The sequence below is a fragment of the Saccoglossus kowalevskii genome, chromosome 1 (assembly GCF_978046115.1).
Source record: "Saccoglossus kowalevskii chromosome 1, keSacKowa6.1, whole genome shotgun sequence".
Classification (NCBI taxonomy): Eukaryota; Metazoa; Hemichordata; class Enteropneusta; family Harrimaniidae; genus Saccoglossus; species Saccoglossus kowalevskii.
In genome coordinates, this window is record NC_140641.1 from 26,251,395 (window position 1) to 26,265,079 (window position 13,685).

At 45.4% G+C, this 13,685-nt stretch overlaps 2 non-coding genes and 1 pseudogene across 2 annotated transcripts; all 3 read left to right on the forward strand.

Moving 5' to 3' along the window:
- The first annotated feature begins 524 nt into the window (after positions 1-524).
- LOC146750789 (U1 spliceosomal RNA) lies at positions 525-689 on the forward strand. Its single transcript, XR_014930582.1, has one exon. It is a non-coding gene; the product is annotated as a U1 spliceosomal RNA (small nuclear RNA).
- Positions 690-7,010: 6,321 nt separating this feature from the next.
- On the forward strand, positions 7,011-7,145 carry LOC146750790 (U1 spliceosomal RNA; annotated as a pseudogene).
- A 627-nt stretch (positions 7,146-7,772) lies between these two features.
- On the forward strand, positions 7,773-7,937 carry LOC146750791 (U1 spliceosomal RNA). Its single transcript, XR_014930476.1, has one exon. It is a non-coding gene; the product is annotated as a U1 spliceosomal RNA (small nuclear RNA).
- Positions 7,938-13,685: the final 5,748 nt, after the last annotated feature.

The window sequence follows — 13,685 nt, forward strand, 5'->3', positions numbered from 1 at the left end:
AGATTTTCAGGGAAATGTCGACCATTGATCAAGTTATTATTATTTATTAAATATGGACAGGTTTTCGATGTACTAAGCAATGAAATAATCGAGAGTTAGCCTGATCCACAGGTCACCTGTACTTGTCGAGTACTGACGCCCTCACACGCCGCGTTTCGCATAAAAGAAAACCCATTGGTTGACAGCAACCATATGATTTGGGGGCTACGGACGCTGATAGGATGATCGCTGGCATGGGATTAGTGCCGCTTGGTGTGCGTGCATAATCTCTCTCTCTCTCTCTACCCAGAATCCTTTGTGGCCAAGTTTGTCGCGAATTTTCAGTATATACAACGCATTTCGTGGAGTCAAATGTCCATGAGCGACCATTAAAATCATGTGGTTAATATTTAAGTCATGACATTACCAGTCTATTGTGTGCAACTACTAGTTAGAATACGATTTTTTCCAGATGCTCTTGGCACTCACCGTCGTGTCTGTTTTGTTTCATTCCATGGGGTACTCCGTTGTTGACAGTCAATGGCATACTTACCTGGCGTAGGGGTTAACCGTGATCATGGAGGCGGTTCCCTCAGGGAGAGGCCCTCCCATTGCACTTCGGCTGGGCTGACACCTGCGATCGCCCCAAATGTGGGCGACTCGGGCGCATAATTTATGTTAGTGTGGGACTGCGTTCGCGCTATCCCCTGATAATGAAACTAAAAAATCAGATCTAATTTCTTACATTGGTCATCTCTAGTGAGAAATCGCGCAGATCCGTCTCATGTGAGAACAATGTGGGTTTCCTAACTAGATTTTCAGGGAAATGTCGACCATTGATCAAGTTATTATTATTTATTAAAAATGGACAGGTTTTCGATGTACTAAGCAATGAAATAATCGAGAGTTGGCCAGATCCACAGGTCACCTGTACTTGTCGAGTACTGACGCCCTCACACGCCGCGTTTCGCATAAAAGAAAACCCATTGGTTGACAGCAACCATATGATTTGGGGGGCTACGGACGCTGATAGGATGATCGCTGGCATGGGATTAGTGCCGCTTGGTGTGCGTGCATAATCTCTCTCTCTCTCTACCCAGAATCCTTTGTGGCCAAGTTTGTCGCGAATTTTCAGTATATACAACGCATTTCGTGGAGTCAAATGTCCATGAGCGACCATTAAAATCATGTGGTTAATATTTAAGTCATGACATTACCAGTCTATTGTGTGCAACTACTAGTTAGAATACGATTTTTTCCAGATGCTCTTGGCACTCACCGTCGTGTCTGTTTTGTTTCATTCCATGGGGTACTCCGTTGTTGACAGTCAATGGCATACTTACCTGGCGTAGGGGTTAACCGTGATCTCTAGGCCTGCTTTCTGCTGTTGGTATAACCATTGTCCAGCTTCCTGCTACTGGTGACTTGACTGCTGATCAACCCTTATCCTTGCTGCTTCTCTTTGGTGAGTAATTGCTTGATTGTTTCTGGTTACTGTATTTGTTGTTGTCTCCCCGGGTGTGTGCCATCTTTGGCCCCCGGGGAAAGTCCGGAAGCTGCCGTGAAGAGAAGACACTGCGAAGCGCTCCTGAAGAAACCAGCTCCTGTCTCGTTCTGCTCTGCTTGGTGAGTCTTACCCATTTTTTGTCTGCTTGTCGCTAGTTTTCTACTTGGCGTCCTGTGTATCCTGTGTGGTTGGTGTCACCTATCTGGAGGACTGGCCTTTGCGCCGTTTCCCAAATCCTCCCCCGATTGTTGATCACTGCTCTGACGAGAATGAGGCGAGATTCCTCTATCTCGGTCACGTTGACTGAACCTGTCAAACCAGTTGACCTGTTCAAAAGAATTAAAGAGTTAGGTATTAATATTGACGACTTGACGTGTGTCCAGCCTCTGCCTGGTAACAAGTATGATATAACATTCACTTCATTCAGCAAAAGAAGAGAAAATGAACGGAAATTTGAAAAGATGCATGGCGTAGAAGATTGCAAAAATTTTACTGAGTACACGATCGTCACCCTTTTCCATATCCCATCTGAGACCAACGACAACGAAATTCGGTACACTCTTAGCCAATATGGCGAGGTCTTGGCCTCCCGCTTCTGTACCTACCACTTCGCTCCAAAAGTGTTCAATGGTAACCGCCAATATAAAATGAAATTGAGATCTAACATTCCATCTGCGTTACGTATCTCCGGACGTAATGTTTGGGTTTCATACATGGGACAAGTGAGAACATGCAACAGATGCCAGCAATCAGGTCACTTATCCAAAGACTGCAAAACCACCATTTGCAACAGATGCCTTGAGCATGGCCATTCGACAAATGACTGTGACAAAACCATTGTGTGCACTATCTGCCACAAACCCGGTCACATCGCTCGGAATTGCAAAATCTCCTTTGCTAACCAAGTCTCTAAAAGTCCCTCATGGGCAAATGCGCCACCAATGTCCTCTAGCTGCAAATGTGGAAACTTCGTTGCAGCCTTGGACATCAAGTGCATGTACTGCTCAGATCTGGTCCCTCCAAAAGAAGCAACTATAGAATCATGTACCAAGTGCTCCAAAAAATCCGAATCCCCATATGTAGAAGTCGCATGCCAGGACTGTTTACCCACCATTGAAGATATGGTCATAGAAAATACCACCGGAGAAAACACAACCGCCAACACAACCACCAACCCTCCGTCTGAGTCTCCTGTTCATGCTCCCACGGCCTCTTCTAGGTTACCAGTTACCAAATCAAACGAACCATCTGTTACCCAAAAACAGACACCCAAGATCCCAGCCAACACGGAGAATATGACCAATGAAATGGATCAACCAACACCAGCCCACAGTAGTGGTGAAAGCTCTCAATCATCATATGAGACTGCCATAGTCACACTGCCGCAGCCAGCTACAGCCCACCCTGGTCCAGAAAACACGAAACCTCCAACAGAAGATAGAAAAAGACACTTCTCAGATGATGGTCAAACAGATGAAAGTGCAAAAAAAATGAAACCACCGGAAGTGACCAAACTTCATGAAATTGTTACTAAAAATGCTAAGTTTACTTGCAACCAGTTCGCCAGCATTGGTTGCGAATTCATTGCTGAATCCTTTGCCAGCCTGCGTTCCCACTGTAAGAAGGAACATGGAGAGAGGGGAGTGAAATTATTTTGTCCGGTGTCAGCCTGCAAATTTTCCTCCGGCACAACATTGGCTTGGACAAAACATGTACACACAACACATACACACTTCTTATCGCAGCAGACGATAGAAAGTTTACAGCAGTGTCTCACCCTTAACCAGTAATATCATGACTACCATCGCCTCTATAAACATCCAGGGACTACGCAACCAAGCCTCCAGACTCGCCTTCTTTAACCACTGCCATAGCGCCAAATTCGACCTTATCTGCATCCAGGAAACGTATATGAGCTCTTGTGATGATGCGGAGCAATGGGAGATGGAATGGGGTGGACGCATCCTGTATAGCCTTGGGTCTAAACACTCAAGAGGCGTGGCCATCCTTTTCTCTCCAGCCTTCCAAGCGAAGTACAATGAAGTTCATACGGATTCTGAAGGCAGAGTTGTTTCTGTCTCCATCACGCATGGCACCACTTCCTTTCGTTTGTGTTCTGTCTATGCCCCCAATAATCCTCAGGCTCGCATTAGCTTCTTCGGTTCTCTTGCTCAATATTTGCCCCCAAACAAAGAGACAATCCTATGTGGTGATTTCAATTGTGTCAGTGATCCACTGCTTGACAAACTTGGTGGACTTGATAGCCCAGAAGTCCGGGCCGGCTCTGATGTCCTTAATTCCATCTGCTCTGACTATAATATCACTGATCACTGGCGCATTTCCCATCCCTCAACGAAGGAATTCACCTGGAGGAGTGCCAACAACGCTTCTGCATCTAGAATTGACAAGTTTCTGACCCCCAAAAACATGACCACTGAATCTAAAATCATTCCTTGTCCATTCTCTGACCATGAATTCATCACCTGTGTACTCAAGATGCCAACATCCATCGCAAGAGGTCGAGGTGTATGGAAGTGTAATATCTCAACCCTCCAAGACCCTGTAGTCAGGAGTAGCATAAGAAAACACATCCAACAATGGAAGACCCTTAAACCTGCCTTTGACTCTATTTTGGACTGGTGGGACACAGTCAAGGCTCGGGCCAAATCACTAATCACCACGCACTCAAAACGCATATCGCAAGACAATAGAGCAAAGCTGAACAAACTTCTTCATCATTTTAAAGAACTGACACATAAGCTTAACTCGGGAGACCGTACTCGGGCTACCCTGGGATCCTACCACATTACCAAAAAGAAAATTCATGACTTACAGCTTAGGAAACTGGAAGGGGCGAAAATCCGCTCGCGAGCACAACTTATTCAAGAGCAGGAAAGATGGTCAAGCGTCTTTTTAACTACAGAACGCAGACGTGGCAAGAGCAAGCTGGTCTCCAGTGTTATCAATGCTGAAGGCAAAGTGGTGTCAGATCCGGATGAAGTCCCATCTGTCTTTGCCCAATTTTATAGTAAATTATATACATCACAACCAAACTTAGACTGCAAGGAGCAAGATTTCTTCCTGGGCAAGCTCACCAGGTTTTTCTCTGACATGCAAAAACAACAACTTGACAAACCAATTATACAGAAAGAGTTACATGATGCTCTGAAGAACATGAAAGATAATAAGACCCCGGGCTTGGATGGTCTTCCCAAAGAATTTTATATGCTCTTCTGGGAAGATCTAGGAGAAGATTTCACCCAAGTTATTAATATCGCCATGACACAAGGTCAACTATCCACCTCCCAGCGTCAGGGTCTAATCACCCTGGTGAATAAGCCTTCACCCCAAGAAGGTAATCATCACGAAGCAGTGCGCCCTGAGGATAAAAGACCTATATCCCTTCTTAACGTTGACTACAAAATCGTCACGAAAGCTCTCGCCACCCGTTTATATTCTGTTCTTCCATCTGTTATCGGGCCTTTCCAAACCTGTGGTGTTGCTGGGCGGTCAATTCACCAAAACGTGCGCATCCTGAGAGATTTCACCACTTTTGCTAATAGCAGAGGCTTTGGCAGTGCTATCGTTTCTTTGGATCAGAAAAAAGCCTTTGATAGGGTTGAGTGGAAATTCCTATATAAAACCCTCATGCAGCTGAATTGCGGCTCACTCTTCTGTTCTTACATCAAGACGATCTACAATGATATCATGAGTTCGGTCACCGTCAATGGGCATGTGTCCCCTGCCTTTTCTTTATCTAGGGGTGTCCGTCAGGGCTGCCCACTCTCACCTTTGCTGTACATCATTTTCATGGAGCCGCTTGCAGCAGCTGTGCAGAGTTCAACCGAAATCAAAGGTGTGAAACTACCTGGATCAAAAACTGAATGCAAACTTCTCCAATATGCAGATGACTCCACAGCTCTGGTTACTGATAATAAGTCGTTCAAGGCTCTGTTCCAACTTTTTGAGAGATTTGGTACTGCTTCGGGCTCTGAACTCAATATGACGAAATGCAAAGGTCTCTTCCTAGGAAGCTGGAGAAACCGTTCAGACAAGCCTTATAACATTGACTGGACGGGGGTCAGAATCAAAATCAATGGCTTCTGGTTTGGGAGCATCGATATGAGTGCCGTCAATTGGGACAGTTGCGTCAAGAAGTTTAAAACCACTCTTACTCAATGGGAGAAGAGACGTCTCTCAATGGTCGGAAAAGTCATCGTCATAAACAACCTCGTTACCGCACCACTTTGGTACATTGCACACATCTACAATATTCCCAACTCTGTCATTCAGACGCTCACTCCTCTGGTTTTCAACTTCATGTGGTCTGGGAAGAAAGAATTTATAAAGCGGGAAACTTTCTATCTGCCTCTACAAGAAGGGGGATTGGGCCTGGTTAACATCCAAATGAAGGCTGATGCCATTTTTATTCAAAGTTCCTGTAGTTCTATGGTGTCGGATCTCCCAGATCGCTTCTTCCCTCTGTCCTGGGCGAATAAAAACCTTCTAGCAATTCTGGCTCTGCCTTGGTCTAACCTGTATCCGCACTTTTCTGACCCACCACAATGGCATGCTCACCTCAGAAAGTCTTGTCAACAAAACCATGCGACACTCTGCACATCCAACTGGACGATCATATCTACAAAATCTGTGTATTCCACTCTCCTTGAGAAACTATCGCATACCCCACACGTCATCTTGAAAGCTCCCCACATGAACTGGAGTAAAATTTTCGCATCGTGCCACAGTCCTCTTCTGGATAACCTGTTGAAGGAGCTGGCCTGGAAAATCGTTCACAAGGCTCTGAAGACAAAGAGCACCCTATATCATTGGGGATGCATAACTTCTCGCTCCTGCCCAAGAGTTGACTGCTCACAAGTAGAGACTCTCGACCACCTGTTCTTAGAATGTGACACACCATCCTTGCTCTGGTCCTGGCTCGAACACTATATCCGTCATAACACCGGAATCACCATTATCTGCAGCAAAAATCTTGTGTACTATGGGATTCTCGCCTCGCCACTCCAAGCTCACATTCAGGCCGTCATATTGTACATGGTTAATGTTATTAAACATGAAATCTGGAAATCCAGATGCTACGCCAACTTTGAAAAACAGCATGTCACATATGCAGAAGTCCTCATAAACACCAAGAGGTATATTAGTTCCAGAATCGAAGCCGACATCAATAATGAGGACACCGATACCGTCTCGGAAAAATGGCAATTCCTCATCGAAAAGACCAACTCCAAAGTGAAATCTAAACTTTAGGGTTCTGTTTTTCTGTCTTTTGTTTCATCTTTCCTGTTGTCTGTTAGCCTTTTATTTATTTATTTGTCGTGCTTTTGGTTTAACAACTGTTTCAAAAGATCAGGCAGGGAGGATCGTAACCTCGTGTGCCTAGACCCAGCGTGGCTGGCCTGCCTAGGGTGCACAGTTGTAGGTTAGAGTAGATTTTCCTTTGTTTTTGTTGTTGTTGGTATTCTTTGTCTTAGAGTAGGGTTTTTTTTTGCCACCCTAAAACAAAAATAGGCGGTTCCCTCAGGGAGAGGCCCTCCCATTGCACTTCGGCTGGGCTGACACCTGCGATCGCCCCAAATGTGGGCGACTCGGGCGCATAATTTATGTTAGTGGGGGACTGCGTTCGCGCTATCCCCTGATAATGAAACTAAAAAATCAGATCTAATTTCTTACATTGGTCATCTCTAGTGAGAAATCGCGCAGATCCGCCTCATGTGAGAACAATGTGGGTTTCCTAACTAGATTTTCAGGGAAATGTCGACCATTGATCAAGTTATTATTATTTATTAAAAATGGACAGGTTTTCGATGTACTAAGCAATGAAATAATCGAGAGTTGGCCAGATCCACAGGTCACCTGTACTTGTCGAGTACTGACGCCCACACACGCCGCGTTTCGCATAAAAGAAAACCCATTGGTTGACAGCAACCATATGATTTGGGGGGCTACGGACGCTGATAGGATGATCGCTGGCATGGGATTAGTGCCGCTTGGTGTGCGTGCATAATCTCTCTCTCTCTCTACCCAGAATCCTTTGTGGCCAAGTTTGTCGCGAATTTTCAGTATATACAACGCATTTCGTGGAGTCAAATGTCCATGAGCGACCATTAAAATCATGTGGTTAATATTTAAGTCATGACATTACCAGTCTATTGTGTGCAACTACTAGTTAGAATACGATTTTTTTTCCAGATGCTCTTGGCACTCACCGTCGTGTCTGTTTTGTTTCATTCCATGGGGTACTCCGTTGTTGACAGTCAATGGCATACTTACCTGGCGTAGGGGTTAACCGTGATCATGGAGGCGGTTCCCTCAGGGAGAGGCCCTCCCATTGCACTTCGGCTGGGCTGACACCTGCGATCGCCCCAAATGTGGGCGACTCGGGCGCATAATTTATGTTAGTGGGGGACTGCGTTCGCGCTATCCCCTGATAATGAAACTAAAAAATCAGATCTAATTTCTTACATTGGTCATCTCTAGTGAGAAATCGCGCAGATCCGCCTCATGTGAGAACAATGTGGGTTTCCTAACTAGATTTTCAGGGAAATGTCGACCATTGATCAAGTTATTATTATTTATTAAAAATGGACAGGTTTTCGATGTACTAAGCAATGAAATAATCGAGAGTTGGCCAGATCCACAGGTCACCTGTACTTGTCGAGTACTGACGCCCTCACACGCCGCGTTTCGCATAAAAGAAAACCCATTGGTTGACAGCAACCATATGATTTGGGGGGCTACGGACGCTGATAGGATGATCGCTGGCATGGGATTAGTGCCGCTTGGTGTGCGTGCATAATCTCTCTCTCTCTACCCAGAATCCTTTGTGGCCAAGTTTGTCGCGAATTTTCAGTATATACAACGCATTTCGTGGAGTCAAATGTCCATGAGCGACCATTAAAATCATGTGGTTAATATTTAAGTCATGACATTACCAGTCTATTGTGTGCAACTACTAGTTAGAATACGATTTTTTTCCAGATGCTCTTGGCACTCACCGTCGTGTCTGTTTTGTTTCATTCCATGGGGTACTCCGTTGTTGACAGTCAATGGCATACTTACCTGGCGTAGGGGTTAACCGTGATCTCTAGGCCTGCTTTCTGCTGTTGGTATAACCATTGTCCAGCTTCCTGCTACTGGTGACTTGACTGCTGATCAACCCTTATCCTTGCTGCTTCTCTTTGGTGAGTAATTGCTTGATTGTTTCTGGTTACTGTATTTGTTGTTGTCTCCCCGGGTGTGTGCCATCTTTGGCCCCCGGGGAAAGTCCGGAAGCTGCCGTGAAGAGAAGACACTGCGAAGCGCTCCTGAAGAAACCAGCTCCTGTCTCGTTCTGCTCTGCTTGGTGAGTCTTACCCATTTTTTGTCTGCTTGTCGCTAGTTTTCTACTTGGCGTCCTGTGTATCCTGTGTGGTTGGTGTCACCTATCTGGAGGACTGGCCTTTGCGCCGTTTCCCAAATCCTCCCCCGATTGTTGATCACTGCTCTGACGAGAATGAGGCGAGATTCCTCTATCTCGGTCACGTTGACTGAACCTGTCAAACCAGTTGACCTGTTCAAAAGAATTAAAGAGTTAGGTATTAATATTGACGACTTGACGTGTGTCCAGCCTCTGCCTGGTAACAAGTATGATATAACATTCACTTCATTCAGCAAAAGAAGAGAAAATGAACGGAAATTTGAAAAGATGCATGGCGTAGAAGATTGCAAAAATTTTACTGAGTACACGATCGTCACCCTTTTCCATATCCCATCTGAGACCAACGACAACGAAATTCGGTACACTCTTAGCCAATATGGCGAGGTCTTGGCCTCCCGCTTCTGTACCTACCACTTCGCTCCAAAAGTGTTCAATGGTAACCGCCAATATAAAATGAAATTGAGATCTAACATTCCATCTGCGTTACGTATCTCCGGACGTAATGTTTGGGTTTCATACATGGGACAAGTGAGAACATGCAACAGATGCCAGCAATCAGGTCACTTATCCAAAGACTGCAAAACCACCATTTGCAACAGATGCCTTGAGCATGGCCATTCGACAAATGACTGTGACAAAACCATTGTGTGCACTATCTGCCACAAACCCGGTCACATCGCTCGGAATTGCAAAATCTCCTTTGCTAACCAAGTCTCTAAAAGTCCCTCATGGGCAAATGCGCCACCAATGTCCTCTAGCTGCAAATGTGGAAACTTTGTTGCAGCCTTGGACATCAAGTGCATGTACTGCTCAGATCTGGTCCCTCCAAAAGAAGCAACTATAGAATCATGTACCAAGTGCTCCAAAAAATCCGAATCCCCATATGTAGAAGTCGCATGCCAGGACTGTTTACCCACCATTGAAGATATGGTCATAGAAAATACCACCGGAGAAAACACAACCGCCAACACAACCACCAACCCTCCGTCTGAGTCTCCTGTTCATGCTCCCACGGCCTCTTCTAGGTTACCAGTTACCAAATCAAACGAACCATCTGTTACCCAAAAACAGACACCCAAGATCCCAGCCAACACGGAGAATATGACCAATGAAATGGATCAACCAACACCAGCCCACAGTAGTGGTGAAAGCTCTCAATCATCATATGAGACTGCCATAGTCACACTGCCGCAGCCAGCTACAGCCCACCCTGGTCCAGAAAACACGAAACCTCCAACAGAAGATAGAAAAAGACACTTCTCAGATGATGGTCAAACAGATGAAAGTGCAAAAAAAATGAAACCACCGGAAGTGACCAAACTTCATGAAATTGTTACTAAAAATGCTAAGTTTACTTGCAACCAGTTCGCCAGCATTGGTTGCGAATTCATTGCTGAATCCTTTGCCAGCCTGCGTTCCCACTGTAAGAAGGAACATGGAGAGAGGGGAGTGAAATTATTTTGTCCGGTGTCAGCCTGCAAATTTTCCTCCGGCACAACATTGGCTTGGACAAAACATGTACACACAACACATACACACTTCTTATCGCAGCAGACGATAGAAAGTTTACAGCAGTGTCTCACCCTTAACCAGTAATATCATGACTACCATCGCCTCTATAAACATCCAGGGACTACGCAACCAAGCCTCCAGACTCGCCTTCTTTAACCACTGCCATAGCGCCAAATTCGACCTTATCTGCATCCAGGAAACGTATATGAGCTCTTGTGATGATGCGGAGCAATGGGAGATGGAATGGGGTGGACGCATCCTGTATAGCCTTGGGTCTAAACACTCAAGAGGCGTGGCCATCCTTTTCTCTCCAGCCTTCCAAGCGAAGTACAATGAAGTTCATACGGATTCTGAAGGCAGAGTTGTTTCTGTCTCCATCACGCATGGCACCACTTCCTTTCATTTGTGTTCTGTCTATGCCCCCAATAATCCTCAGGCTCGCATTAGCTTCTTCGGTTCTCTTGCTCAATATTTGCCCCCAAACAAAGAGACAATCCTATGTGGTGATTTCAATTGTGTCAGTGATCCACTGCTTGACAAACTTGGTGGACTTGATAGCCCAGAAGTCCGGGCCGGCTCTGATGTCCTTAATTCCATCTGCTCTGACTATAATATCACTGATCACTGGCGCATTTCCCATCCCTCAACGAAGGAATTCACCTGGAGGAGTGCCAACAACGCTTCTGCATCTAGAATTGACAAGTTTCTGACCCCCAAAAACATGACCACTGAATCTAAAATCATTCCTTGTCCATTCTCTGACCATGAATTCATCACCTGTGTACTCAAGATGCCAACATCCATCGCAAGAGGTCGAGGTGTATGGAAGTGTAATATCTCAACCCTCCAAGACCCTGTAGTCAGGAGTAGCATAAGAAAACACATCCAACAATGGAAGACCCTTAAACCTGCCTTTGACTCTATTTTGGACTGGTGGGACACAGTCAAGGCTCGGGCCAAATCACTAATCACCACGCACTCAAAACGCATATCGCAAGACAATAGAGCAAAGCTGAACAAACTTCTTCATCATTTTAAAGAACTGACACATAAGCTTAACTCGGGAGACCGTACTCGGGCTACCCTGGGATCCTACCACATTACCAAAAAGAAAATTCATGACTTACAGCTTAGGAAACTGGAAGGGGCGAAAATCCGCTCGCGAGCACAACTTATTCAAGAGCAGGAAAGATGGTCAAGCGTCTTTTTAACTACAGAACGCAGACGTGGCAAGAGCAAGCTGGTCTCCAGTGTTATCAATGCTGAAGGCAAAGTGGTGTCAGATCCGGATGAAGTCCCATCTGTCTTTGCCCAATTTTATAGTAAATTATATACATCACAACCAAACTTAGACTGCAAGGAGCAAGATTTCTTCCTGGGCAAGCTCACCAGGTCTTTCTCTGACATGCAAAAACAACAACTTGACAAACCAATTATACAGAAAGAGTTACATGATGCTCTGAAGAACATGAAAGATAATAAGACCCCGGGCTTGGATGGTCTTCCCAAAGAATTTTATATGCTCTTCTGGGAAGATCTAGGAGAAGATTTCACCCAAGTTATTAATATCGCCATGACACAAGGTCAACTATCCACCTCCCAGCGTCAGGGTCTAATCACCCTGGTGAATAAGCCTTCACCCCAAGAAGGTAATCATCACGAAGCAGTGCGCCCTGGGGATAAAAGACCTATATCCCTTCTTAACGTTGACTACAAAATCGTCACGAAAGCTCTCGCCACCCGTTTATATTCTGTTCTTCCATCTGTTATCGGGCCTTTCCAAACCTGTGGTGTTGCTGGGCGGTCAATTCACCAAAACGTGCGCATCCTGAGAGATTTCACCACTTTTGCTAATAGCAGAGGCTTTGGCAGTGCTATCGTTTCTTTGGATCAGAAAAAAGCCTTTGATAGGGTTGAGTGGAAATTCCTATATAAAACCCTCATGCAGCTGAATTGCGGCTCACTCTTCTGTTCTTACATCAAGACGATCTACAATGATATCATGAGTTCGGTCACCGTCAATGGGCATGTGTCCCCTGCCTTTTCTTTATCTAGGGGTGTCCGTCAGGGCTGCCCACTCTCACCTTTGCTGTACATCATTTTCATGGAGCCGCTTGCAGCAGCTGTGCAGAGTTCAACCGAAATCAAAGGTGTGAAACTACCTGGATCAAAAACTGAATGCAAACTTCTCCAATATGCAGATGACTCCACAGCTCTGGTTACTGATAATAAGTCGTTCAAGGCTCTGTTCCAACTTTTTGAGAGATTTGGTACTGCTTCGGGCTCTGAACTCAATATGACGAAATGCAAAGGTCTCTTCCTAGGAAGCTGGAGAAACCGTTCAGACAAGCCTTATAACATTGACTGGACGGGGGTCAGAATCAAAATCAATGGCTTCTGGTTTGGGAGCATCGATATGAGTGCCGTCAATTGGGACAGTTGCGTCAAGAAGTTTAAAACCACTCTTACTCAATGGGAGAAGAGACGTCTCTCAATGGTCGGAAAAGTCATCGTCATAAACAACCTCGTTACCGCACCACTTTGGTACATTGCACACATCTACAATATTCCCAACTCTGTCATTCAGACGCTCACTCCTCTGGTTTTCAACTTCATGTGGTCTGGGAAGAAAGAATTTATAAAGCGGGAAACTTTCTATCTGCCTCTACAAGAAGGGGGATTGGGCCTGGTTAACATCCAAATGAAGGCTGATGCCATTTTTATTCAAAGTTCCTGTAGTTCTATGGTGTCGGATCTCCCAGATCGCTTCTTCCCTCTGTCCTGGGCGAATAAAAACCTTCTAGCAATTCTGGCTCTGCCTTGGTCTAACCTGTATCCGCACTTTTCTGACCCACCACAATGGCATGCTCACCTCAGAAAGTCTTGTCAACAAAACCATGCGACACTCTGCACATCCAACTGGACGATCATATCTACAAAATCTGTGTATTCCACTCTCCTTGAGAAACTATCGCATACCCCACACGTCATCTTGAAAGCTCCCCACATGAACTGGAGTAAAATTTTCGCATCGTGCCACAGTCCTCTTCTGGATAACCTGTTGAAGGAGCTGGCCTGGAAAATCGTTCACAAGGCTCTGAAGACAAAGAGCACCCTATATCATTGGGGATGCATAACTTCTCGCTCCTGCCCAAGAGTTGACTGCTCACAAGTAGAGACTCTCGACCACCTGTTCTTAGAATGTGACACACCATCCTTGCTCTGGTCCTGGCTCGAACACTATAT